Source organism: Rhinopithecus roxellana, chromosome 11 (assembly GCF_007565055.1).
Source record: "Rhinopithecus roxellana isolate Shanxi Qingling chromosome 11, ASM756505v1, whole genome shotgun sequence".
NCBI lineage: Eukaryota > Metazoa > Chordata > Mammalia > Primates > Cercopithecidae > Rhinopithecus > Rhinopithecus roxellana.
The window spans coordinates 107,624,304-107,650,572 of record NC_044559.1 but is presented as its reverse complement, the minus strand read 5'-3'; the positions used below and the strand labels follow the sequence as shown (position 1 = coordinate 107,650,572).

The 26,269-nt window shown below is 37.0% G+C and overlaps 1 protein-coding gene across 1 annotated transcript in view; it reads left to right on the top strand.

Annotated features, from left to right (window-relative positions):
- Window positions 1-26,269, top strand: part of MYO3A (myosin IIIA) — a 292,667-nt gene that overhangs the window by 28,669 nt on the left and 237,729 nt on the right. The gene's annotated exons all lie outside the window — the stretch shown is intronic.

The window sequence follows — 26,269 nt, the reverse complement described above, 5'->3', positions numbered from 1 at the left end:
TAGCTATAATTGCTCCCTTCACAGTGTTGCTACAGACTGCATTCTATTATTCATTTGAATTGGTCCTGATTTGTTCATTCTTAATAGTGACATTGCTTTTTCTTATTGCTCCCCAATTATAGCAATTTTTCTCTTTGAAATTACATCCTTTTCAGGAGACTAAAGACTGCCAATTATAGGTGGTATTTCAAAGCATGAAAATTCAGTAAATAGTCATAAAGCCTCTCAAATGCACATTTTCGGTCATCAGAGTGGTTTTTATAGACATAAATACTACTTTCATGTGTCGTGCATTATTGGTTATTCTGGTTTTATACTTATATCTAGTTAGTAATATCAGGCCTGCCTTGAGGAAAGGAAATTGATAGAAAGAAGATAAGTAATAATGAATGTGAGCTTTCTATTTGTTCAGCTATTAACTCTTTAATGCTACTGCCCTGGAGATAACATGTACACAGAGGGAATATAAAGCCTTTGCAGGATATATTTGTGAGCGGTCAGAAGAAACAGGGCAGGAGTGAGAAGCTGGGCTGCTGAGTTCCTTAGATAGCACAGAATTGTTCCTTCTTTCATTTGGCAGTTCACAATTGCAGTGGAGTAGCAGAGTTACAGTGCGATTCCTTTTATGTTCTTAAGGCTGGAACCACCATTCCCAGCTCTCATGTAAAAGGCTATTATTTGGTGTACTTGCAATAGAACAGACAGCCAATTACCTAGAGTTGTTTCATTTTTTGTTTGTTTAAACGGCAGGATAGAAAAATGGCCTAAATGTACTTCTTTGTACTCTTCTAACTTAGGAAATATATAAATAATATATGTAACTCTTATGTGTCTTTCCTAATTGTACTTCAGTGCTGGAAAAAGCATCTTCTTTGAATAGGCATGCACGTTTTATAGTGTTACCTCAGAGGTAAGAAAATATGAGGTGACCAGTGATGTCTTGCTATTTAATAAATTAATAGATTTTTATGGTACACATTAAAATATTTCTTCTCGTAAGTTATTTTTTCTGTGATCATAGATTTCTTGTTGATTGCATTACTAGTGTGTTATGGTGTTCTCCCTAGATTTTTAAAGCATTTTAGGGTGAACTAAGTGTTCTATATTTTGATTTACTGGTTACATGATTATATACAATTACTAAAATACATCAAACTGCATACCTAAAAGAGCCAATTATATTATATGCCAATAATACCTTTAAAATACTTCTAGTTTACACATTAGAAAAGGAATGTGAACATTTTACACACTACAAAAGTACACATTAGAAAATGTCTATTAGGTGGTAGTCCCAGTTTTTATTAATATTTTATTAGTATTTTATTGGAATCCAGAATTTGGTACATTAATATGTTTCATTGAAATTAAGATGAACATATCACACTTTGTATATACAAACAAGTGAAAAGAAAACTAATAAAAACTCGTCTTAGCTTTGTCCCCTGCTTTTTAACTTTTTGTTGTTTCTATTTATGTCTTATTGTACTGACTATGTTTTGAAAAGTCGTTGCAGTCATTATTTTTGATTGGTTCATCATTTGGTCTTTCTACATAGGCTAAGAGTAGTTTATACACCACAGTCACAGTGTTATAATATTCTGCGTTTCTCTGTGTACTACCTATTACCAGTAAGTTTTGTACCATAAGATGATTATTTATTGCTTATTAATGTTGTTTTCTTTCTGACTGAAGAACTCCCTTTAGCATTTCATGTAGGATGGGTTTGGTATTGATGAAATCCTTCAACTTTTGTTTGTCTGGCAAAGTCTTTATTTCTCCTTCATGTTTGAAGGATATTTTCACTGGATATACTATTCCAGGGTAAAAGATTTTTTTCTTTTCCTTCAGCACTTTAAATATGTCATGCTGCTGTCTCCTGGCCTATAAGGTTTTCACTGAAAAGTTGCCGCCAGAGGTATTGAACCTCATTGTTTGCTATTTATTTCTTTTCTCTTGCTGCTTTTAGGATCCTTTCTTTGTCCCTGATTTGGAAGTCTGATTATTAAATGCCTTGAGGTAGTCTTCTTTGGTTTAAATCTGCTTGGTGTTCTATAATCTTCTTGCAGTTGGATATTGATATCTTTCTCTAGGTTTAGGAAGTTCTCTATTATTATTCCTTTGAATAAACGTTCTACACCTGTTTCTCTAGCTCCTCTTTAAGGCCAGTAGCTCTTCGATTTGCCCTTTTGAGGCTATTTTCTTGTGAGTGTGCTTCATTGCTTTTTATTCTTTTTTCTTTTGTCTCCTCTGACTGTATGTTTTCAAATAGCCTGTCTTCAAGCTCACTTACTCTTTCTTCTGCTTGGTCCGTATGTTATAAAAGGACTCTGATGCATTCTTCAGTGTGCCAATTGCATTTTTCAGCTCCATAATTTCTGCTTGATTCTTTTAAATTATTTCATTCTCTTTATTTCATTTAGCTAATAGAATTCTGAATTCCTTCTCTGTGTTATCTTGAATTTATTTGGGTTTCCTCAACACAGCTATTTTGAATTCTCTATCTGAGAGGTTACATATCTCTGTTTCTCCAGGACTGGTCCCTGGTGCCTTACTTAGTTCATTTGGTAAGGTCATGTTTTCCTGGATGGTGCTGATGCTAGTAGATGTTCTTCGGTATCTGGGCATTGAAGGGTTAGGTATTTTATTGTAGTCTTCACTGTCTGGGCTTATTTGTAGCCATCCTTCTTGGGAAGGCTTTCCAGATATTTGAAAGGACTTGGGTATTGTGATCTAATCCGTGTCTATTTTAGGGGGCATCCTAGTCTCAGTAATGCTGTGGTCGTTGCAGGCTCATAGAGTTGCCACCTTGATGAACTTGGACAAAATCGAGGAGAATTCTCTGAATTACCAGCCAGAGATTCTTGTTCTCTTCCTTTTCTCCCAAACATACAGAGTCTCTGTCTCTCTTCGGAGCCACCTAAAGCTGTAAGTGGAGTGACACAACACCCCTATGGCCACCATCACTATGACTGTGCTGGGTCAGACTTGAAGCCAGCACAGTGCTGGGTCTCATCCAAGGCTTGCTGTAACCACTCCCTGGCTACTGCCTATGTTTACTCAAGGCCCTGGGTCTCTACAATCAGCAGGTGGCAAAGCCAGCCAGGCCTATGTCCTCTTCAGGAATATGAGATCTCCCCAGCCCCAGGTGGCCCAGAAGTGCCATCTGGGAGTCAGGGACTAGAGTCAAAAACCTTGGAAGTCTACCTGGTGTTCTACTGTATTGCTGCTGAGCTGACACTCATACCACAAAAGGCAGTCCTTCTCACTTTTCTCTCACCTTTCCAAAGGCAGAGGAGCCTCACCCTGTAGCCACCACCACCCCAGGCCATGAGGAGTACTTCCAGACTACCTCTGATGTTCTCTTAAGGCAGGAGTGCTCCTCATTTAGCTTGTGGTGAATGCTGCCTGGCCTATGACTCACCCTTCAGGGCAACTGGCTCCCTCTGGCCTGGGGCAGGTCCAGAAATGCTGTCCAAGAATCAAGGCCTGGAATTATAGATCCCAAGAGCCCGCCTGGTGCTCTGCCCTCCTGTTGTGGTGTTGGTACCTAAGGTGCAAGACAAAGTCCCCTTTGCTTTTCCCTCTGCTTTTCTCAAGTGGAAGGAGTTTGCCCCATAGCCACCACAGCTGGCAATGTGCTGATCACCTGAAGCCAGCAAGTCTCAGAGGCTTACCCAAAGCCCTCGATGTAGTACCTGGGTATTGCTGCCAGTTATTCAGGGTCTGAGGGCTCTTTAGTTAGCAGGCAATGAACGCTGCCAGCCCTGGGTCTTTTCCTTCATGGCAACAGGTTCCCTTCTGGCCCAGAGTGTTTTTAGAAATGTCATCTGGGAGCTAGGGCCTGGAATGGGGGCCTCATGATTCTGACTGCTGTCTTATCCTGCTGTGGCTGACCTGGTACCCAAGATGCAAGACAAAGTCCTTTCCACTCTGCCTTCTTCTCTACTCAAGGAGAAGGGAGGGGTTTCTTTTGGAGCCTTGAGCTGTGCAGCCTGGGGCTAAGGGACAGGTGATGCCAGCACTCCCTTGGCTGCCCCAGCTGGTGTCTCAGTTGGTTGCATGACCCCCGAGTCCACTGTCTCTGGGCCCTAGTTCAGCACTAGGACTCGCTTATGATTTGCAGTCCTCATGGCCTAGGTTGCTTTTCAAGTTTACTTGAATACATAGAGTGCAAACCTGCAAACCTCTGTAGCGAGGTTTGCAGGCACTCAAGTTCAGACTGCTGGAATTGGCAGTTCCTCTCTGGCTAGGCTGAGTTTAAATGCTCCCTCTGTGGGTGGGCGTCAGTTGAGTTTACTCTACTTTTCCTTTCTGCTCTAAGAGGACAGTACTGAGTTCAGTGCCTCACAATTGCTGTGTTCTCCCTCCTGCAGCACCCAGAGAAGCTCTGGGCACCACCCATTGGCTGCCGGGGTTGGGAAGGGGTGGTGTAGGTGATTCCGAATGTTTTTTTTTTTCTTTTTTCCTCTCTCTCTCTCTTCAGTGCCTCTTTCAGCAATATGAAGTTAAAACCAGATACTATGGGTGGTCACCTGTTTTTCGGTTCTTAAGAAGGTGGTTTTTTTCTGTGTACATAGTTATTAACTTGATGTCCTTGGTGGGGGGTGGGCGGGACTGGGACAATGAGTGGAACTTTCTATACTGCCATCTTGCCCATACTCCCTGGTTTCTAAACCCTGAAGGCACGATACACTTTGAAGAGGTACCTTCCATAGCATGTGAAAAGATGACCTCTGTCATTTTATTATGTGTGTGGGTGTATGTGTGTGCGTAAGTTTACAGAACTAAAGTTTATCCATCTAGTCATATATTTATTCTATAAATAGTAATCTCTTACTCTGCACCAGCCATTTTGTTAGGTCTCAATATTCAATAGAGAACAAGACACTCTGCCCTCATGGGAGCTTGTTGTCTAGTGGTGGAAAAAGACAATTTAAAGCTAAATTTAAAAGTAGTTATTTGTGTTTATTAGTGCTATGAAGAATATAAAAGGGGACATTAATAGGATAGGAAAGAGAAAACCTTAATTTATGAAAAAAGTAGTCAAAGAAGTACTGTGTGAGGAGGTAGCATTTTAATCTGCTATCCGAAAACAAACAAACAAAAAAAAAGGAAGAGTTTTAGTACCTTTATTCTTTGAAATAGCCTCCAAACTACTCTCACGATAGGAATCACACTATCTTGAACCCCGTGCAGCAAAAACTCCAAGAATGGGATCTTGGAAACTAGTTTTCTAAACAAGCCCAAAGGTGATTCTTTTTTGTTATTATTATTCTTTTTGAGACGGAGTCCACTCTGTCGCCCAGACTGAAGTGCAGTGGCACAATCTCGGCTCACTGCAAGCTCCGCCTCCCGGGTTCACGCCATTTTTCTGCCTCAGCCTCCCGAGTAGCTGGGACTACAGAGGCCTGCCACCACGCCTGGCTAATTTTTTTTCTTTTTTCTTTTTTCTTTTTGTATTTTTAGTGGAGGCAGGGTTTCACCATGTTAGCCAGGATGGTCTCGATATCCTGACCTCGTGATCCGCCTGCCTTGGCCTCCCAAAGTGCTGGGATTACAGGTGTGAGCCACCGTGCCTGGCCAAAGGTGATTCTCATGAAAGGAAAGCCCAGGAAACTCTATCAGAGGTTCTCAAATTATAGTATACATAAGAAAACATTCTGGGACTTCTGCTTCTGGCTATGACAGACCAGGTATTGACATGCTGTTGTACCACAGACAATTAGAAAGCTGTACAAAATGTGTTGTTAAAAACACAACACTTTCTAAATATTGGAAAAGAGACTTAGGACTGTGACACTGATAAAAGGAAATAAGTGAGGCGAACACTACAATTACTTCATCTTTATTCTTAGAGGCAGTTTCCAGAGCACAGGCAGAAGGAAGCAGTTCCCAAGGAGATCAGAGCAGCTCTTGCTGAACTGAAGAAACTGGAAAGACAGAGTGATTCGACTGTGCAGAGAAAAGGAATTTAGGCAGAAAAAAAGCTCTGAAAATCTGTATAAAGATTATCTATACAATCTAAATAAATACATAAAAATATTTAACTGAAAGCCTAGGTAGATATATGTAGAGTATGACTTCAGGCAGTTGGGCAAAGAACAATTACCAGAGAAAGAATCAATGTAGCGCTGTAATCCACACAACTACTGAAGTTAGTGTAGGATTGAGAGATGCTTGAGTTTTTACCAATCAAAATGGGGAAACTTCACTGAACACCTGAGACATTTAATAGAGACCCTCCAGAAAGGTTATACATTAGAGGAAGGGCTAAACTAGCCCTGGAATAAGAGCTACCTGAGAAGTTCAAGTTGATCCACAAGTAATTAACTGCTTGCCAGAGCAAAGTTCAACGTTCATTAATAGAAGACAGCAAAATCTACAATTCAATAATGTAACACTAAGGATATCCAGCTCCAATATGAGATCATTAGATATGTGAAGATTCAAGAACATGCAGCCCATTATCAGAAGAAAAATCAGTCAATAGAGTCAGACCCAGAGGTAACAGAGATGTTGAAATTAGCTGGTTTGTACTATAAAACAGTTATAAATATGTTCAATGATTTAAAGAAAAACATGAACATAATGTTGAAAGAAATGGAATATAGAAAAAAGAACCGAATAGAACTTCTAAAACTTAAAAATGCAGTATATATGATGACAGATTGTAAGAATCAGGTTTAACAGCACATTAGATATATGGGAGAAAAGATCAGTAAACTCGAAGGCAGGAAAATGTAAACTGTTGAAACTGAAGCATAGTTATCAAAATAAGGCTGGAGAGAAAAGTCTCTGTGACCTATGAGACATGACCTAGTAGTCTAACCTATGTGTCATTGCATCCTGAGAATGGCAGGTGTAGGGGGTGGAGGATATCATATTTAAATAATGGCTGAAATTTTTCTACATTTGCTGAGCACTAAGAAGCTGAAGAAGGTCAAAAATCACCCAAGTATGAGAAGGAAAACCACACTAAGATATGTCATCATCTAAATGCTGAAAACGAATAAGAAGGATTATAAAAGCAGCAACAGAAAAAAGACACATTACATTTAGGGGTCATAGATAAGAATGGCTGCTGGTTTGTCATCAAATGCAATAGAATGACATATTTGAAGGATTAAAAGAAAAGTCCTCTCAATTTTGAATTCTGTACCCAGTGAAAATGTTATTCATAAATAAAGACAAAATAAAAACAGACATTTTTGTCAAATGAAAAAATGAAGAATTTACTGCCAGAGACCTGCACAATAAAAAAGTGTCAAAGAACATTTTTCAGGCTGAAGGAAAATGATTCCAGGTGAAAAGTCATACCTACAAAAAGGAATAAAAATCACCATATGAAACTTTTGATTTTATACTTTTTGTGTCTTCAAAAGAAAAACCACTTTTTAGAACTACAATTATAACTCTGTGTTATGAGGTTATAACCTATGTATATAGCAAAGGGACAGTAGAGGAAAATTGGAAGTACAGCAGTTTATCCTTACCTGAGGTTTTGCTTTTCACAATTTCAGTCACCTGTGGTCAACCACTGTTTGAAAATATTGAATGGGAAATTCCAGAAATAAACAACTCACGTTTTCAGTTGTGTGCCTTTCTGAGTAGCATGATGAAATCTCATGTGGTTCTGGTCCATCCCACCCAGGATGTGAATTATCTTCTTGTACAGCATATCTATGTTATATATGCTACTTGCCCATTCGTCACTTAGTAGCCATCTGGGTTATCAGATAGATTGTCATAGTACTGCATAGCATAGTCATATGTATGTTGTATATGCTACCTGCCCATTAGTCACTTAGTAGCCATCTGGGTTATCAGATTGTTATAGTATTGCAGTGCTCGTGTTCAGGTAACCCTTATTTTACTTAATAATGGCCCCAGAATGCAGGAGTAGTGTTGCTGGAATGTTGTTATAATTGTTCTGTTTTACTAGTAGTTATCATCTCTTACTGTACCTAATTTATAAGTTAAACTTTATATGTATAGCAAAAAGCATAGTATATATAGAGTGCAGTACTATCTGTGGTTTTGGGTATCCACTGAAGGTCTTAGAACATATAATCCATGGATAATGGGGGACTAGTGTTTACAATTAAAGTGTCTTATATGTGAAGTGGTATATGATTTTAATGTAGACAGTAATAACTTAAAGATGCATATTGTAAACCCTAAAGCAACCAGTAAAGAAATAAAATGAGGAAGTATAGCTAATAAGCTAGTGGAGGACAAAATAGAATACTAAAAATATTCAACCCAAAAAAGTAGAAAAATAAGAAAAGATAACAAAGAAAAGACAAATAGAAACAAATAGAGCAATATGGTAAACTTAAACCCACTTACATTTATAATTACATTAAGTGTATATGATTTAGGCTATACAATTTAAAGGCAGAAATTATCAGACTGGATTGTAATACACAACTACAAACACACTTTAAATAGAAACATACAGATAAATAGATTGAGAGTAAAGAGATGGAAAAGCTGTACAATGAAAACATTCATTTTATACGAGTTGGAATGGCTATTTTAATACAAGACAAGATAACTTCCAGACAAGCAGTATAATCAGAGACAGATGACATTTCATAATGATAAAAAGTTCAATTCATCAAGAGGAGAAAACACTTTTTAGTTTGTGTGTGCTTAATAATAAAGCTTTAAAATTATATGACTTTAAGAGAAATGAAAAAAGAAATAGTAATATCCTCAATATTAAATGGAAATTTCAAAATCATTTCCTGAGAAATTTAGAAAACAAGTAGAAAATTACTTGAGAATACATAAAACTTAAGTATTCTGGACCATAGGACAAATATCAACAAGTTTAAAAGAGTCAAAATAAAAGAATATTATCTGACCGTAATAGAATTAAATTAAAATCCACAAAATAAAAATGTAATAAAAACTATCAAATACCTGGGTATTAGATCACACACCTCAAAAACAAACTTTAGGTCAGAGAGGAAATCAAAAGAAAAATGTGAAAATATTTTGAATGGAATAATGGAAATGCAACATATCAAATTTGTAGAATGCATTTAAGCAGTGCCTAGAAGGGCATTTGCACCTCCCTGTAATGTATATTAGAAAAAAAAAGATTTAATATCAATTATATAGATTTTTGCCTATGAAGCAGATTAAACCCAATATAACCTAAATGAAAGAAGTAATAAAGATAATAGTAGAAATCACTTTAATAAAAAATAAGCAAAAATAATAGAATGAAAGGAACAGTTGTCTGTTAGTAAAGGTCAATAATAAACGATCTCTTTAGACAGAACCAGAAAAAAGTAAGAAAATACATATTATTTATATTAAGTATCAAATAAGGAAAATTATTGAATTTATAGACATTCAAATGATATTAATGAAATATTATGAACAACTTTATATTGATAAATTTGGTTATTTAGTATCTTGGGTCTTTCTGGAAAGACACGAGTTGTAAAAGAAATAGAAAACACAAATAGTTTATATTAATAGAAGAAACTTAGCAATTAAAACCCTTTCCACAAAGAAAATACCAAGCTCAATGACTTCACTGGTGAATTCTGTCAAATATTTATACTAACTTAATTCTGGAGAGATATAGAAATATTATTACTCTAGCTCTATTCCCTTTTCCTCATTTTCAAGCTGTATTGTTACACATGTTGTATCAGTAAATAGTACAACAGTGCATTTTTATTTTTTTATGTTTTAAAGAAAGGGAGAAGAAAGAAGAACAAGTATATAATTATAGTTTGTTATCTTTCTTATTTAATGTTTCCAGTTCTTTTAGTTTGTTCCTGTGAATTTGAGTTTCTGCCTGGTGTAATTATTTCAGTACGGCTTTGCTCCAACCCACCTCTCTTATGCAGTTGTTAAATATGTCACATTTCTATATATTGTAGGCCTAACAATACAATTATATGCCTAATGTTTTATATAATTGCTTTTTAAATAAGAGAAAAAGGAAGAAATATCCATTTACAGTGTATCTTCATTTTTCTCTAATGAAATAATTACCATTACTAGTGCTCTTTGTTTTCTTGTGTAGCTCCAGATCACTATGTGAGATCACTTACTTTCATTCTAAAAAATTTCCTTTAGTATTTCTAATAAGTTGGTTCTGCTAACAATGAGTTCTGTTAATTTTGTTTACCTGGCAATGTCTTCATTTCCCCTTTATTTTTGAGAGAGTTTTGCTGAGTATGATAATCTTACTGAAGTATTTTTTCCTTTAGCACCTTGAATATGTCATCTCTCTGCCTTCTGGCCTACATAGTTTCTGATGAAAAGTCAGTTGTTAATATTATTAGTTCCCTAATATATGACAATTCATTTTCCTCCTGTTAATTTCAAGATTTTCCTCTTATTATAGGCTTTCAACCTTTCTACTATTATGTGACTGGCTTGGACCTCTTTGCATTTATCTTTTTTTGTTTGTGTGTGTGTTTGCAGACAGAGTCTCACTCTGTCGCCCAGGCTGGAGTGCAGTGGCGCAGTCTTGGCTTACTGCAAACTCTGCCTCCCAGGTTCAAGCAATTCTCCTGCCTCAGCCTCCTGAGTAGCTGGGACTACATGCATTTGTCTTATTTGAGTTAATTGAGCTCCTGGATGTATAAATGAATGCTTCTCATTAAATTGGAAAATTATCAGCCATTACTTCTTCAAAGATTTTTCTTCTGCTGCTTGTTCTCTCTCCTGTCTTCTCATACTGTCATTACATGTATGCTTATATTTCTCTGAGACTGTTCATTTACCTTCATTCCTTCTTGTTTTTTTCATATTTTGTAATCCCAATTCAAATCTGTTGAGTCCCTCTAGTGAAATTTTCATTTCTATTGTTGTACTTTTAAAATCTATAATTTTCACTTGGTTCTTTTTTTAGGAGTGATGAGTGTTCTCTTTATTTATATTCCATATTTGATGAGACATTACCATCAAACCTTTCTTTGCTACTTTAAGCATGATTTCCTCTAGCTCTTTAAATATATTTATATCTTTGCTTTGGAATATTTGTCCGCTATGTCCAATGACTGGGCCCGCCCGCAAGCCCTTCTTTTTCTCATGTGTATGGATGATATTTTCCTGTTTCTTTGCATGTCTTATTTTTTGTTGTTGTTGAAAACTGGAAATTTCAGAAAATTTGCTTAAATTGTTATAAGAAGTCTTCATACTAAGTCCCCTCGGTGGGAAACTTGTTGTTTGCCTGTTTGTTTAGTGACTTGGCTTGACTATTTTTGTAAAATCTATTTTCCCTATCTAGGAAGCCTTTGATGTCACTCTTCAGCAAGCATAGCTTAGGGCATATGCACAATCACCCTGGAATGACAGTGGTTTTAACAGGGCTTTTCTATGACTGTTTCATTCCCTGGTCTTTCTATTAAGCTGTCTGCCTCTGTTGGTGCCATCCCAGTTATTAGGCTCCACGAATTGTCAGCTGATTCCTCTGTTGTTTCTAGCAGTGTCTTGGGGCATGGATTGTTTCACAATCTGATTCAATTAAGTTGCAGTCTCCTTACAGGAGTACTTTTTGTGGCTAGTTTTGAGGTTCATTTTGATTCCAGGAGAGTTCTTCTTAGCTGTTTCTTTTTAAAAATTTTATGTGTTAATTCTGTGAAGAATGTCAATGTAGTTTAATGGGAATAGCATTGAATATATAAATTATTTTGGGCAGTATGGCCATTTTCATGATATTGGTTCTTTCTATCCATGAGGACGGAATAGTTTTCCATTTGTTTAGGTCTTCTCTTATTTCCTTGAGCAGTGGTTTATAGTTCTCCTTGAAGAGGTCCTTCACATCCTTGTTAGCTCTATTGCTAGGTATTTTATTCTCTTTGTAGCAGTCGTGAATGGGAATTCATTCATGATTTGCCACTCTGCTTGTCTATTGTTGGTGTATAGGAATGCTTGTGATTTTTGCACATTGATTTTGTATCCTAAAACTTTACTGAAGTTGTTTATCAGCTTAAGGAGTTTTTGGGCTAAGACAGTGGGGTTTTCTAAATATAGAATCATGTCATCTGCAGAGACAATTTGACTTCCTCTCTTCCTATTCAAATACCCTTTATTTCTTTCTCTTGCCTGCTTGCCCTGGCCAGAACTTCCAATACTATGTTGAAAAGGAGTGGTGAGAGAGGGCATCCTCATCATGTGCTGGTTTTCAAAGGGAATGCTTCCAGTTTTTGCTCATTTAGTATGATATTGGATATGGGTTTGTCATAAATGGCTCTTATTATTTTGATATGTGTTCCATCAATATCTAGTTTATAGAGAGTTTTTAACATGAGGGGATGTTGAATTTACGGTAACCAAAACAGCATGGTATGGGTGCCAAAACAGACATATAGATCAATGGAACGTAACAGACACCTAAGAAATAACACCACACATGTACAACCATCTGATATTTGACCAACCTGACAAAAACAAGCAATAGGGAAAGGATTCCCTATTTAATAAATGGTATTGGGACAACTGGCTAGCCATATGCAGAAAACTAAAACTGGACCCCTTCCTTATACCTTATACAAAAATTAATGCAAGATGGATTAAAGACTTAAATGTAAAACCAAAAACCATAAAAACCCTAGAAGAAAACTTAGGCAATACCATTCAGGACATAGGCATGGGCAAAGATTTCATGACGAAAACACCAAAAGCAATTGCAACAAAAGCCCAGATCGACAAATGGGATCTAATTAAACTAAAGAGCTTCTGCACAGCAAAAGAAACTATCTTCAGAGTCAACAGGTAGCCTACAGAATGGGAAAAAATTTTTGCAATCTACCTATCCAACAAAGGACTAATATCCAGAATCTACAAGAAACTTAAACAAATTTACAGGGAAAAAAACAAAAACCATCAAAAAGTGGGCAAAGGATATGAACAGACACTTCTGAAAAGAAGACATTTATGTGGCCAATAAACATATGAAAAAAGCTCAACATCTCTGATCATTAGAGAAATGCAAGTCAAAACCATAATGAGATACCATCTCACACCAGTCAGAATCATATTTATTAAAAAGTCAAGAAACAATAGATGCTGGGGAGTCTGTGGAGAAATAGGAATGCTTTTACACAGTTTGTGGGAATGTAAATTAGTTCAACCATTGTAGAAGACACTGTGGCAATTCCTCAAGGATCTAGAACCAGAAATACCACTTGACCCAGCAATCCCATTACTGGGTATATACCCAAAGGAATATAAATCATTCTACTATAAAGACACATACACACATATGTTTATTCCTGCACTATTTACAATAGCAAAGACATGGAACCAACCCAAATGCCCATCAGTGATAGACTGGATAAAGAAAATGTGGTATGTATACACCATGGAATACTATGCAGCCATAAAAAAGGGATGAGATCATTTCCCTTGCAGGGACATGGATGACACTGGAAGCTATCATCCTCAGCAAATTAACACAGGAACAGAAAACCAAACACCATATGTTCTCACTCATAAGTAGGAGTTAAGCAATGAGAACACATGGACATAGGGAGGGGAACAAGAAACACCAGGACCTGTCAGGGGGTGGGGGGTGGGGGATAAGGGGAGGGAGAGCATTAGAACAAATACCTAATGCATGCAGGGCTTACAACCTACATGACAGGTTGATAGGTGAGGCAAACCACCATGGTACGTGTATACCTATGTAACAAACCTGCACGTTCTGCACATGTATCCTGGAACTTAAAGTGAAATATTTTTTAGAAATGTATAAATTCCAAAAAAAAATTGTATTTGCTAAGCTATCTAGTCTGTGTGGTTAGCTTGTTGCTGTCATGGAGTTATCAGAATCTCACTCTTGTTAAGAGTACTCTTAGGCTTTAATTTTCCCACACTGTCTCCCAAATACAGTCAGGACTACTGAGGAGAGCTTTGGAATTCTTTGTTCTTATGACCTGCCTCTCCTTCTGGGCAAATTCTCTGAGCCACTGTTCAGGAGCTGGCAGCAGAGACAGGGGTCAACATCTCTTAGAGTGACACCTTGCTTCACACTGAACTGGCTGGGGATGTTTGAGGGAGAAGATGGCTCAAGTGCCACAGACTCCTACTGTTCCAACTGAGATTGTGTTATGATCTTGAATGTTTCTTCATTTACTATATGCCCTTATGACCTTATTGACACATGTCCAACTTATCCCATCATGGCTGGGGACTCAGTTTTTAAGGTTTCTCTAGGGTCTACTTGGCCAAGAGAGGGTCTATTCAGTTGTCTGGTTTGCTTAGGATTTTACTTCTATTTCTCAACAATGTTGAAAGAAGACAAAGACATCACAAAAAAATTGAGTCTGACATTCCACATGAACCCAGATGTAAAGTACTTCACAGAATATTAACAAATAAAATCTAGCAGTATATAAAAATATTAATACATCATGACTGAATGGAGTTTATTTCAAGAGTGAGTGCAAGTTTGTTAAAACATTAAAATGCATTTGTTAAAACATTAAAAATTCTCTGCACCACAATTGCATTAACAGAATCAAAGAGGAAAAAAATCATGAAAGACATGCTGAAATTCACTACCCATATGTGATAAATGCTGTCAGCACACTAGGAATAGTGGGAATTTTATCTAATAAAGCATACCCATCCAGTTTAAAAGTAGTAAGCAAGAACTTTGGACATTGTACAATGCCATATACATAAAATATATTCAACATCTTTAGTCTTTGGGGAAATTTAAATTAAAACCACAATGAAATGCAGTTAGACATTTGCTAAAATGGCTAAAATTAAAACACTGATAGTACTGAGTATTGGTGAGGTGGTGGAGCCAATTGGACTCTTATACACTGCTTATGGCAGTGTAAAACAGTTCAGTTACTTTGGAAACATACAGCAGTGTCTTATAACGTGACACATACACCTTCCATATGATGCAGAAGTTTCACTTGTAGGTATTTGCTAAAGATTAGTGTTTCCAAAGGACTCAAGCATGAATATTGATTGCACTTTTATAATGAGCAAAGTGAAAACAGGAATGAATATTAGAAAAACAGAGTTTTTGCTTTTGTAGCCTCACACAGAATATAGTCAGACTAAGCTAATGGCCTTAAAACATTCTTAGAATAAACAAAAAACAATTGAAAAACAACAAAGCCAAAAATGCCAACTATAGAAATTAGCAATCCTTTTTCAGAAATTTGAGTAAAAATCTCACGTCCCCTCCTAAAGACAGAATACATTCAAAGAACTTACAAAGGCTGTCTTTGGAAGTTAGCTGCAATGATCTGTTTATATAACATTATACTTTTTGATTTAGTTTCGTTTTAAAATGTTTGGCTACAGCCAGGGTAGAAAATTCATTTTCAGTGCTGCTCTGTTATTTAATTAGTGTAGCTCTGGTGTAGGAAAATTATACTTCAATTTTGTTTGATTAAAGAACACTAAGGTCTATTTTAGCATTGTGTTGCAAAGCTATACATAATTATTTTTCATTCTACTATTATAAAATCCCCTTTTTAGTCTATCTTGGTGATTTAAAAATTGCATAGGCTAAATACGACATAATTCATTCACCTGGATGCAATTATTTTTAAAGGGAAACAAGGTCATTTTTATTTTTTATTATCTGTTGCTTAATTACACAGTATTTGCTTTTCATTTAAGATATTTTAATTCTTCATATTTATTTTTTAAAACTCATATTTCAGTTTGAATATTATCTTACTACTTTTCTTTATATAAGAAGGATATTTTATGCTAGTTGAAGAAAAGTATATTTCACAAAAGACCATATTTGAAATTTCACTAATTCTAAATGGAGAATTAGACAGTTCATGGTATGTTCATATTTGGAGCTTCTTTTTTTTTTTTTTTTGCGACGGAGTCTCGCTCTGTCGCCCGGGCTGGAGTGCAGTGGCCAGATCTCAGCTCACTGCAAGCTCCGCCTCCCGGGTTCACGCCATTCTCCTGCCTCAGCCTCCCGAGTAGCTGGGACTACAGGTGCCTGCCACCTCGCCCGGCTAATTTTTTCTATTTTTAGTAGAGACGGGGTTTCACCATGTTAGCCAGGATGGTCTCGATCTCCTGACCTCGTGATCCGCCTGTCTCGGCCTCCCAAAGTGCTGGGATTACAGGCTTGAGCCACCGCACCCGGCCTGGAGGTTCTTTAGGAAGATTTTCAGACACAAAGTAATTTGTGGTATATTGATATTTAGTTATCAACAGTCTGTTTAATAATTTGCATCTTTGTCTATTCACTTCCTCCTCCAATTTCTTTTCCATTTTAATCAAAGTTCTTGAAGTTTCATTCAGAAAACTTTTTCTATTCTGAAAACTAAACCACTGATCCTACTTTGGTAACAGAGAAATAAATTCCTTGTATGAAACAGTGTACCTGTACGGAGGGAATGGGCAGGGTTCAAGGGGAGGGGATTATTAAGAACTTCAGTTTCTCCTGGCCAGGTTCATGTGAGCCTCACCTAGTGGTTTTCCTAACAGCAGATAAAGCCATAGTCAAGCAGATAAACCGATATATATTCAAAGCAAAACGATTGAGAAAATATTTGATTAAAAACGTTTTGTCATTTGTGATTTTCTGTCCCTAATCTCTTAAAAATTAAAATAAGTTGGGTGTATTTTTTCTCAGTGTAACTTAAATAAATTGAATGAATGAATAAAACTTGTGTGTTTCATATTATGTAAAATGAGAATTTTGTGACTTTTAAGAGAAGGAGTCTAGATTTACATTGATTAACTTACTGAGCCATAAATACTAGACGTTAACAAACCTTAGTATATGTTCTTTACAAAATAGATGCACAAAAGAGAAAAGCATTTCTCCTTTCTTTGTCCACCATCTCACTTCCACTTCCAGATAGAAATATCCAAAAGTATCACATAGAAGAGTCTCAGTATTTCGGGGAGACAGAAGTGGTGAGGTTCTGTTTCTGATATCAGTGTTGCTATCTCTTTGCAATTGTATATAGTTTTTTTGTCATTTACTCCCAAATCTCTGGCTTCTAATGTGAATTATTTTTTATAACATGTATAGCAAAACGATATAGCAGAAGACATAAAGGAAATAAGGCTTTTAATATTTTCAAATATACTGTGTGATCTATAAGTAAAATTTGAATATCTTGTTTTAATAATGTGTTCTATTCCTTTCATATGTTAAATTTAGAGAATGATTTTGAGTTTGTTTTTATTTAAGTGACTTTTATCTTGAAAAATTAAGTGGCTATGTTTATTTGGAATAGGAATGATGTATTAGTCCATTTTCACACTGCTGATAAAGACATACCTGAGACTGGGCAATTTATAAAAGAAAGGGGTTTAATTGTACTTACACTTGGCTGGGGAAGCCTCACAATCATGGCAGAAGTCAAGGAGGAGCAAGTCACATCTTACATGGATGGCAGCAGGCAAAGAGAGGAGTGCTTGTGCAGGGAAACTCTCCTTTTTATAACCATCAAATCTCGTGAGACTTATTCACTATCAGGAGAACAGCACAGGAAAGACCTGCCCTCATGATTCAGTTACCTCCCACCAGGTCTCTCCCACAACACATGAGAATTGAAGATGAGATTTGGGTGGGGAAACAGCAAAACCATATCAAATGAAGTCATATACCACCTAAAATTGTACGTTATTATTTCTATAAAATACTTAGCTAATATAAATGAGACTATAAGAATATTACAGAATATACAGAATTGTAGATACTATGTAGGAAATTACTGTCTTAGTTGAATTGCTCAGATAACTAATAACATCTTAAGGGAATTCATCAGGTGAAATTCAAGCCAGAAAATGAATTTCATGGGGAGAATTTGCTTATATGCTTTAGATTTCTATATTTATATTTTCAGAAATATTTGTGTATTTTATCCCTTTGATGTGGTACTAGTGTTGCTAGTGGTAATGGTAGGTCATATTTTTGGTATGTGCAGACTATTATTATGGCCCCTTGTCTACTACTTCATTGTCTGGAAATGTTTGATTATAATTTTTTTCCATATTGTTTGCTTAGATCTGTAAAATAGAGGATTATGAAATCATTTTTTTTTGTCACCACTAATTTTTCCTGGAGTTCTTAGAGAATTGGTATTCATGTCTTTCACCTCACATTCTAGTGTGACTTTAACTGGTCTTTCTTTCTGAAGAGAGCCACTTATTCCATTTTAGTGTATAATCAATTGTGAGGGTATATCTCCTGCACTACAAGCCAACTCAATGGCTTCTACAGAATTAGAGTAAAGTGTCTGCAGTTATTAGAGTGAATAGCATTGTTTCTTTTTTAACTATTAAAAATGTCCTGCTTTGGTTTTAATATATATACTTGTTTTTAAAAATCTAGTAAGTTTAAGTAGTTGTAGTGAGAAAATGATTTAATCACCATCTTACCAGGGTCACAAAATATTATCTTAGTTTGGAGAAAAGCTTTTCTTGTGAGTATTACAAAAAAAAAAAAAACCAAAAACAGAAAACAATGAACATACAGAAAAAGTTGATAAATTTGAATCACCCAACCCACCCTCCCAAGTGTACTTCTGTGTTCCAGAAGACATAACCAAAGTAAACATACCAAAACAATCTGTGGAAAAGTATTGTCAACATATATATGACAGCAGATTTAATATTCTCTTTAAAACCTTTTATTTTTTCCCTTTTAACTCAATGTTAATCAGTCTCTCTGTGAAATTCTATAGTACTTTGCACATAATTCTTTTACCACATAACTATAATTCAAGACCTGACATATAATCTAGGTCATTGTGTTTTTCCCTCTAATGAGGGGCTTTTTCAGTCTTGGCACTGTTGACATTTTGGCTTAGATAAATGTTTGTTGTGGAGCCTTTTCCTGTGCACTGTTGTATGTTTAGCAGCATTCCTGGCCTCTAGATGCCAACAGCAGTTTCACAGCCTTGACAATAAAACATATTTTCAAGCATTGTGAAGTGTCCGCTGGTTATAAAATCTCCCCCAGGCAAAACAAACAAACAAAAAACAAGGAAAGGCCAGGCGTGGTGGCTCACACCAGAGACAGAGAGAGACTCTGTCAAAGAAAGAAAGAAAGAAAGAAAGGAAGGAAGGAAGGAAGGAAGGAAGGAAGGAAGGAAGGAAGGAAGGAAGGAAGGAAGGAAGGAAGGAAGGAAGGAAGGAAGGAAGGAAGGAAGGAAGGAAGGAAGGAAGGAAGGAAGGAAGGAAGGAAGGAAGGAAGGAAGGAAGGAAGGAAGGAAGGAAGGAAGGAAGGAAGGGAAAGAAAGAAAGGAAAGAAAGAGAGAGAGAAAGAGAAAAAACCCACATAATGGTTATAAAATCTCCTCCAGGCAAAACAAACAAACAGCAATAAGAACAACAAAAAACCTTCACTATTCTGATTGTATTTTAAGCCTCTTGAGAACAGAAGTGGTCCTAGTCATCTTTGATGCACTTGAGCACCTACTCAGTGTTTTGCATATAGTAACAATTCAGTAAATACTTGTTGATTTTAAAGGAATAAATTATGATTCTTCTAAAGTCCATTTTCTTAATCAAAAGTATTACATTATGAAAACATTTATATATAAATGTGTCAGTACCTCACTTGTGTAAAAATGTATTGGTTATAAAATTCAGTCATGAGTAGAATGATTTCATTCTGGAGAATACATTCTAGGGGGACTTCATTTATATTGAAATTGGATTAATTTTGTGTGCTTCATATTATTTCAAGACTTTTTTGTATATTCTTGGTGTTGGCAACTATATTTTTAAAACAAATTGATAGACTTTATTTTTTGAGCAGTTTTAGTTTTGCAGAAAAATTGAGCAGAAAGTAAAGAGCTACATAAACTTGATCTTGCACTAGTGTGGTACATTTGTTATAACTGAGCCAAGGATGATATATTATTGTTAACCAAAATCCATAGTTTACATTAGGGTTCCCTAGTGTTACACATTTTATGGATTTTGACAACTGTATGATGATCTATATCAATCATTGCAGTATCACATAGAGTAGATTCACTGCCCTAAAAATTGTCTGTGCTGTACCTATTCATCCCTCCCTCTCCCCTGAACCCTTAGCAATTACTAATCTTTTTATTATCTCCACTTTTGCTTTTTCCAGAGTGTTATATAATTGGAATCACACAGTATGTAGCCTTTTGAGATTGCCTTCTTTCACTCAGCAATATGTATTTAACGTTTCCCCATTCTTGGTGTTTGCAACTAGATTTTAAACACAATTCAAAGTTGTATCTCCTGTTTCTTGGACACTTATCACTAATAGAAAAGTGTACTGTAATAATTTGACGTCTATATACCAACCATACCATACATCACACTGTATACAAAAGTTAAGTCAAAACGGATCACAGACCTACCTGTATGTAAAACTGAAAACTATAAAGTTCCTAAGAAAATTATAGGAGAAAAACTTTGTGACTTTGAATTAGGAAAAAAAAATTTTAGACATAAAAAAGCACATTTTATAAATTTGTTTTAAATGATCAATTTGGAGCTTCTGCTCTTCAAACTACACTTAAAATAAAAGGGCAAGCCATAGTGTGGGAGAAAATACTTCCAAAACATCTATTATGATAAAGGACTTATATCCAGAATATATAAAGAGCTCTTAAAATTCAACAATGAGAAAGTAAATAAGCAGTGAAAAAATGAACAAAAATTTGGATGTTTCGCCAGAGAAAATATATAGATGGCAGATAAGTACATGAAAAGATGGTCAATGTTATTAGTCATTAGGAAAATCTACTCTAAAATCACAATGAGATACTGCTACCATTTAGAATGGCTTTAACAGGATTAAGATGGTGGATAGGAGGCAAGACTAACTTGCAGCTCCTACTAAGACAGACAGAGCAGTGTGTAAAGACTCACATCATGAACTTTTGCTCCAAGAACTACCTACCACAGGAACATACTGGGAAATCTGAGATATTTTGAAGAAACTGGATCACCTCTTCAGGTTTCCTGAGATGCCAAAAAACTGTGAGTCTGCTTGCTTTGCTTTCTCAATGGGGAGGCCCGTAGTCTGGGGCAAGCTCTCAGCCCTGGTTACCAGCTGGCTGGAAGTAGACGCTGTTGGTGGGGCACGGTGGGAGTGAGACTGGCCTTTAGGACTGCAGGCTGTGTGGGAGCTGGGTGAGGCCTGTGCATGCCAGCTTACCTCCCACTTTGCTGGTAACCTGTGTGACTCAGCAGAGGCAGACATAATCTCCCTGGGAATATAACTCCACTGGACTGGGAACTACACCGTCATCCCCCACAGCAGTCACAGCGAGCCCCACCCAAGGAGAGGCTGAGCTCAGACACACCTATCCCTGCCCCCACCTGGTGGTCTTTCTCTACTCACTCTGGTAGCCAAAGACAAAGGTCTTGGAAGACAAAAACTCTTGGAAGCTCTGTGGCCCTGCTCACCACCTGAGAAACCTGAATACCTACCCAGGTGTCCCTAGAGCAAGTTTGCATGCTTTCTATGGGATTGCAGCTGATGTGCTATTGAAAGCACCACCTCCTGGCTGGAGGCCAACCAAGACAAAACCAGTGCACTAAACAAAAACACAACCAAAGACCTTCACTAAACCCACTTCACTCCCCTGCTACCTCCACCAGTGCAGGTATTGGTATCCACAGCTGCAAGACCTGAAGAGGGATCACATTACAGGACTCTTTGCAGACACTCCCCAGTACTAACCCAGAGCCTGGTGGCTCCACTAGGTGGCTGGAAACAGAAGAGCAAAACCAATAACTACAGTTGGGATCTTAAAAAGCCCCATTCCTAGTGAAATGGAGAGAACACAATATCAAGGGAGCACCCTGTGGGACAAAAAAATCTGAACAGCAGCCCCTAAATCCCAGATCTTCCCTCTGACATAGACTACCCAAATGAGAAGGAACCAGAAAAACGATTCTAGTAATATGACAAAACAAGATTCTTTATCACCTCCAAAAGAGCATACCAGTAACCAGCAGTGAACCCAAACCAAGATGAAATCTCTGAATTGCCAGAAAAAGAATTCAGAAGGTCAAATTTTAAGCTCATCAAGAAGGCACCAAAGATAGGTGAAGTCTAACTTAAAGAAATTAAAAACATACAGGATATGAAAGGAAAATTCTTCAGTGAAATGTTAAATAGATAACATAAATAAAAAACAATCACAGCTCTGGAAATCAAGGACGCAATTAGAGAAATGCAAAATTCACATGAAAGTCTCAGCAATAGAATTGAACAAGCAGAAGAAAGAACGTCAGAGCTTGAAAACAAGGCTTTTTAATTAATCCAATCAATCAAAGACAAAGAAAAATGAATTTTTTTTTTTTTTTTTGAGACGGAATCTTACTCTGTCACCCAGGCTGGAGTGCCGCGGCGCCATCTCGGCTCACTGCAAGCTCCACCTCCTGGGTTCACGCCATTCTCCTGTCTCAGCCTCCCGAGTAGCTGGGACTACAGTTGCCCGCCACCACACCTGGCTAATTTTTTGTTTGTATTTTTAGTAGAGACGGGGTTTCACCATGTTAGCCGGGATGGTCTTGATCTCCTGACCTTGTGATCTGCCTGCCTCGGCCTCCGAAAGTGCTGGGATTACAGGCGTGAACCACCATGCTCAGCCAGAAAAATGAATTTTGAAAAGTGAATAAAGCCTCCAAGAAATTTGGGACTATGTTAAATATCCAGACCTAAGAATAATTGGTGTTCCTGAGGAAGAAGAGAAATCTAAAAGTTTGGAAAACATATTTGAGGGAATAATTGAGGAAAACTTCCCAGCCTTGCTAAAGATCTAGCAAATACATCCAAATACAAGAAGCTCAAAGAACACCTGGGAAATTCATCACAAAACATCATTGCCTAGGCATATAGTCATCAGGTTATCTAAAGTCAAGACAAAGGAAAGAATGTTAAGAGCTGTGAGGCAAAAGCATCTGGTAACCTATAAAAGAAAACATATCAGATTAACAGCAGATTTCTCAGCAGAAACCCTACAAGCTTGAAGGGATTGAGGTCCAATTTTTAACTCCTTAAACAAAACAATTATCAGCCCAGAATTTTGTATCCAGAGAAACTAAGCTTCATAAATGAAGGAAAGAAGGTCTTTTCCAGACAGACAAATGCTGAGAGAATTCACCACTACCAGGCCAGCACTACAAGAACTGGTAAAAGGAGCTCTAAATCTTGAAAGAGATCCTCCAAATACAATGAAATAGAATATCCTTAAAGCATAAATCTCACAGAACCTATATAAAAATAATACAATGAAAAAGAATCAAGGTATTCAGGCAACAAATAGCATGATGAATAGAATAGTACCTCACATCTCAGTACTAGCATGGAATGTAAATGGCCTAAATACTCCACTTAAATGATACAGAGTGACAGAATGGATAAGAATTTACCAACCAAGTTTCTACTGTCTTCAGAAGGCTCACCTAACACATAAGAACTCACATAAACTTAAGGTAAAGGGGCCAGGTTTTTCGCAGGCTACGTAAATAACACACCTAGTCAAACCAATCCCCTGGGCCCTATGCAAACCAGACACCACCTCCTCCAGCCTCCCGATATAATAAACTACCTTTCTACCTCACACAGGGTTTCTTTTTGTTCCAAGCCCCCCTTCCCTTGTCTCTGTACAGGGAAGCTGTTCTCTTCCTCTTTCTTGCCCATTAAACTTTTCGCTCCTTAAAACCACTCCACATGTGTCTGTGTCCTATCAGCACAAAACCAAAACCCTGGTGTTCCTCCAGTCATTAAAGCCATATCAAGACCACAGTGGAATAAAATTGGAAATCCACTCCAAAAGGAACCCTCAAAATCATCCAAATACATGGAAATTAAATAACCTGCTCCTAAATGATCACTGGTCAACAATGAAATCAAGATGGAAATTAAAAAATTCTTTGAACTGAAAAATAATAGTGACACAGCCTATCAAAAACTCTGGGATACAGCAAAAGCAGTGCTAAGAGGAAAGTTCATAGCATTAAATCCCTATATCAGAAAGTCTGAGGCTGGGCTTGGTGGCTCACGCCTGTAATCCCAGCACTTTGGGAAGCGGAGGCAGGCAGATTGCCTGAGCTCAGGAGTTTGCAGCCAGCCTGGGCAAAACGGTGAAACCACGTTTCTACTAAAATTCAAAAAATTAGCTGGGCGTGACGGTGTGTGCCTGTAGTCCCAGCTACTTGGGAGACTGAGGCAGGAGAATTGCTTGAACCCCAGAGACAGAGGTTGCAGTGAGCTGAGATCACGCCACTGCACTCCAGCCTGAGTGACAAAGCAAGGCTCCGTCTCAAAAAAAAAAAAAAAAAAAAAAAAAAATTCTGAAAGAGCACAAATATATACAATCTAAAGTCACACCTCGCAGAACTGGAGAAACGAAAACAATCCAAACCCAAACCCAGCAGAAGAAAAGAAATAATGAAGATTAGAATAGAACTAAATGGAACTGAAACAAACAAAAAATACAACAGACAAATGAAATAAAAAGCTGGTTAGACAAAGATTAACCAAGAAAAGAAGACAGAAGATACAAATAAGCTCAATTGAAAACGAAATGGGAGATATTACAACTGATACCAGAGAAATACAAAAGATTATTCAAGGATACTATGAACACCTTTGAGCACATAAACCGGAAAATCTAGAGAAGATGGATAAATTCCTGGAAATATAACCCTCGTAGATTAAACCAGGAAGATATAGAATCTCTGACGGACTAATAACAAGCAGTGAGATTGGAATGGTAATAAAAAAAAATTGCCAACCAAAAAAAGTCCAGGATCAGACAGATTCACAGCTGAATTCTATCAGACATTCAAAGAAGAATTGGTACCAATCCTATTGATACTATTCCAAAAGATAGAGAAAGAGGGAATTCTCCCTAAATCATTCTATGAAGCCAGTATCATCCTAATACCAAAACTAGGGTAGGACATAACAAAAAAAGAAAACTGCAGACCAGAAGAAAACTACATATCCCTGATGCACACAGATGCAAAAATCCTCAACAAAATACTAGCAAACTGAATCCAACAGCATATCAAAATAATAATTCACCATGATCGAGTAGGTTTTATACCAGGGATCCAGGGATAGTTTAACATATGTGAGTCAATAAATGTGACACACCACATAAGCAGAATTAAAAATAATAATTACATGATCATCTCAATAGATGCAGAAAAAGCATTTGACAAAATCCAGCATCGCTTATATGATTAAATCCCTCAGGAAAATTGGCATAGAAAGGAAATACCTTAAGGTAATAAAGACCATCAACAACAAACCCACAGCCAACATTATACTGAACAGGGTAAAGTTGAAAGCATTCCCCCTGAGAACTGGAACAAGACAAGGATGCCCACTCTCACCACTTCTATTCAACATAGTACTGGAATTCCTTGCCAGAGCAGTCAGTCAAGAGAAAGAAATAAAGAACATTCAAATCAGTAAAGAGGAAGTCAAACTGTCACTCTTTGCTGATGATATGATCTTATACTTAGAAAAATCCTAAAGACTCATCCGAAAAGCTCCTACAACTGGTAAATGAATTCAGCAAAATTTCAGGAAACAAAATTGATGTACACAAATCAGTGGCTCTGCTATATGCCAACAACACCTAAGGTGAGAATCAAATCAGTAACTCAACCTCTTTCACAATAGCTGCAAAAATAAATGAATAAGCTATTTAGGAATATATCCAACCAAGGATGTGAAAGACCTCTTACAAGGAAAACTACAAAACAGTACTGAAAGAAATCACAGATGACACAAAAAAGTGGAAACACAACCGATGCTCATGGATATGTAGCATCAATATCGTGAAAATGACCATACTGCCAAAAGCAATCCACAAATTCAATGCAATTTCCATCAAAATACCACTGTCATTCTTCACAGAACTAGAAAAAACAATCGTGAAATTCATATGGAACCATAAAAGAGCCCAAATAGCCAAAGCAAGACTAAGCAAAGAGAATAAATCTGGAGGCATCACATTACCCAACTTCAAACTACACTATAGGCCATAGTCACCAAAACAGCATGGTACTGATATAAAAACAGGCACATAGACCAATGGAACAGAATAGAGAACCTAGAAATAAAGCCAAATACCACAGCCAATTGATCTTCAACAAAGCAAACAAAAACATGAAGTGGGGAGGGGATACTCTATTCAACAAATGGTGCTGGGATAATTGGCAAGCCACATATGGAAGAATGAAACTGGATTCTCATCTCTTACCTTCCACAAAAATCAACTCAAGATGGATCAAAGACTTAAATCTAAGACTTGAATCC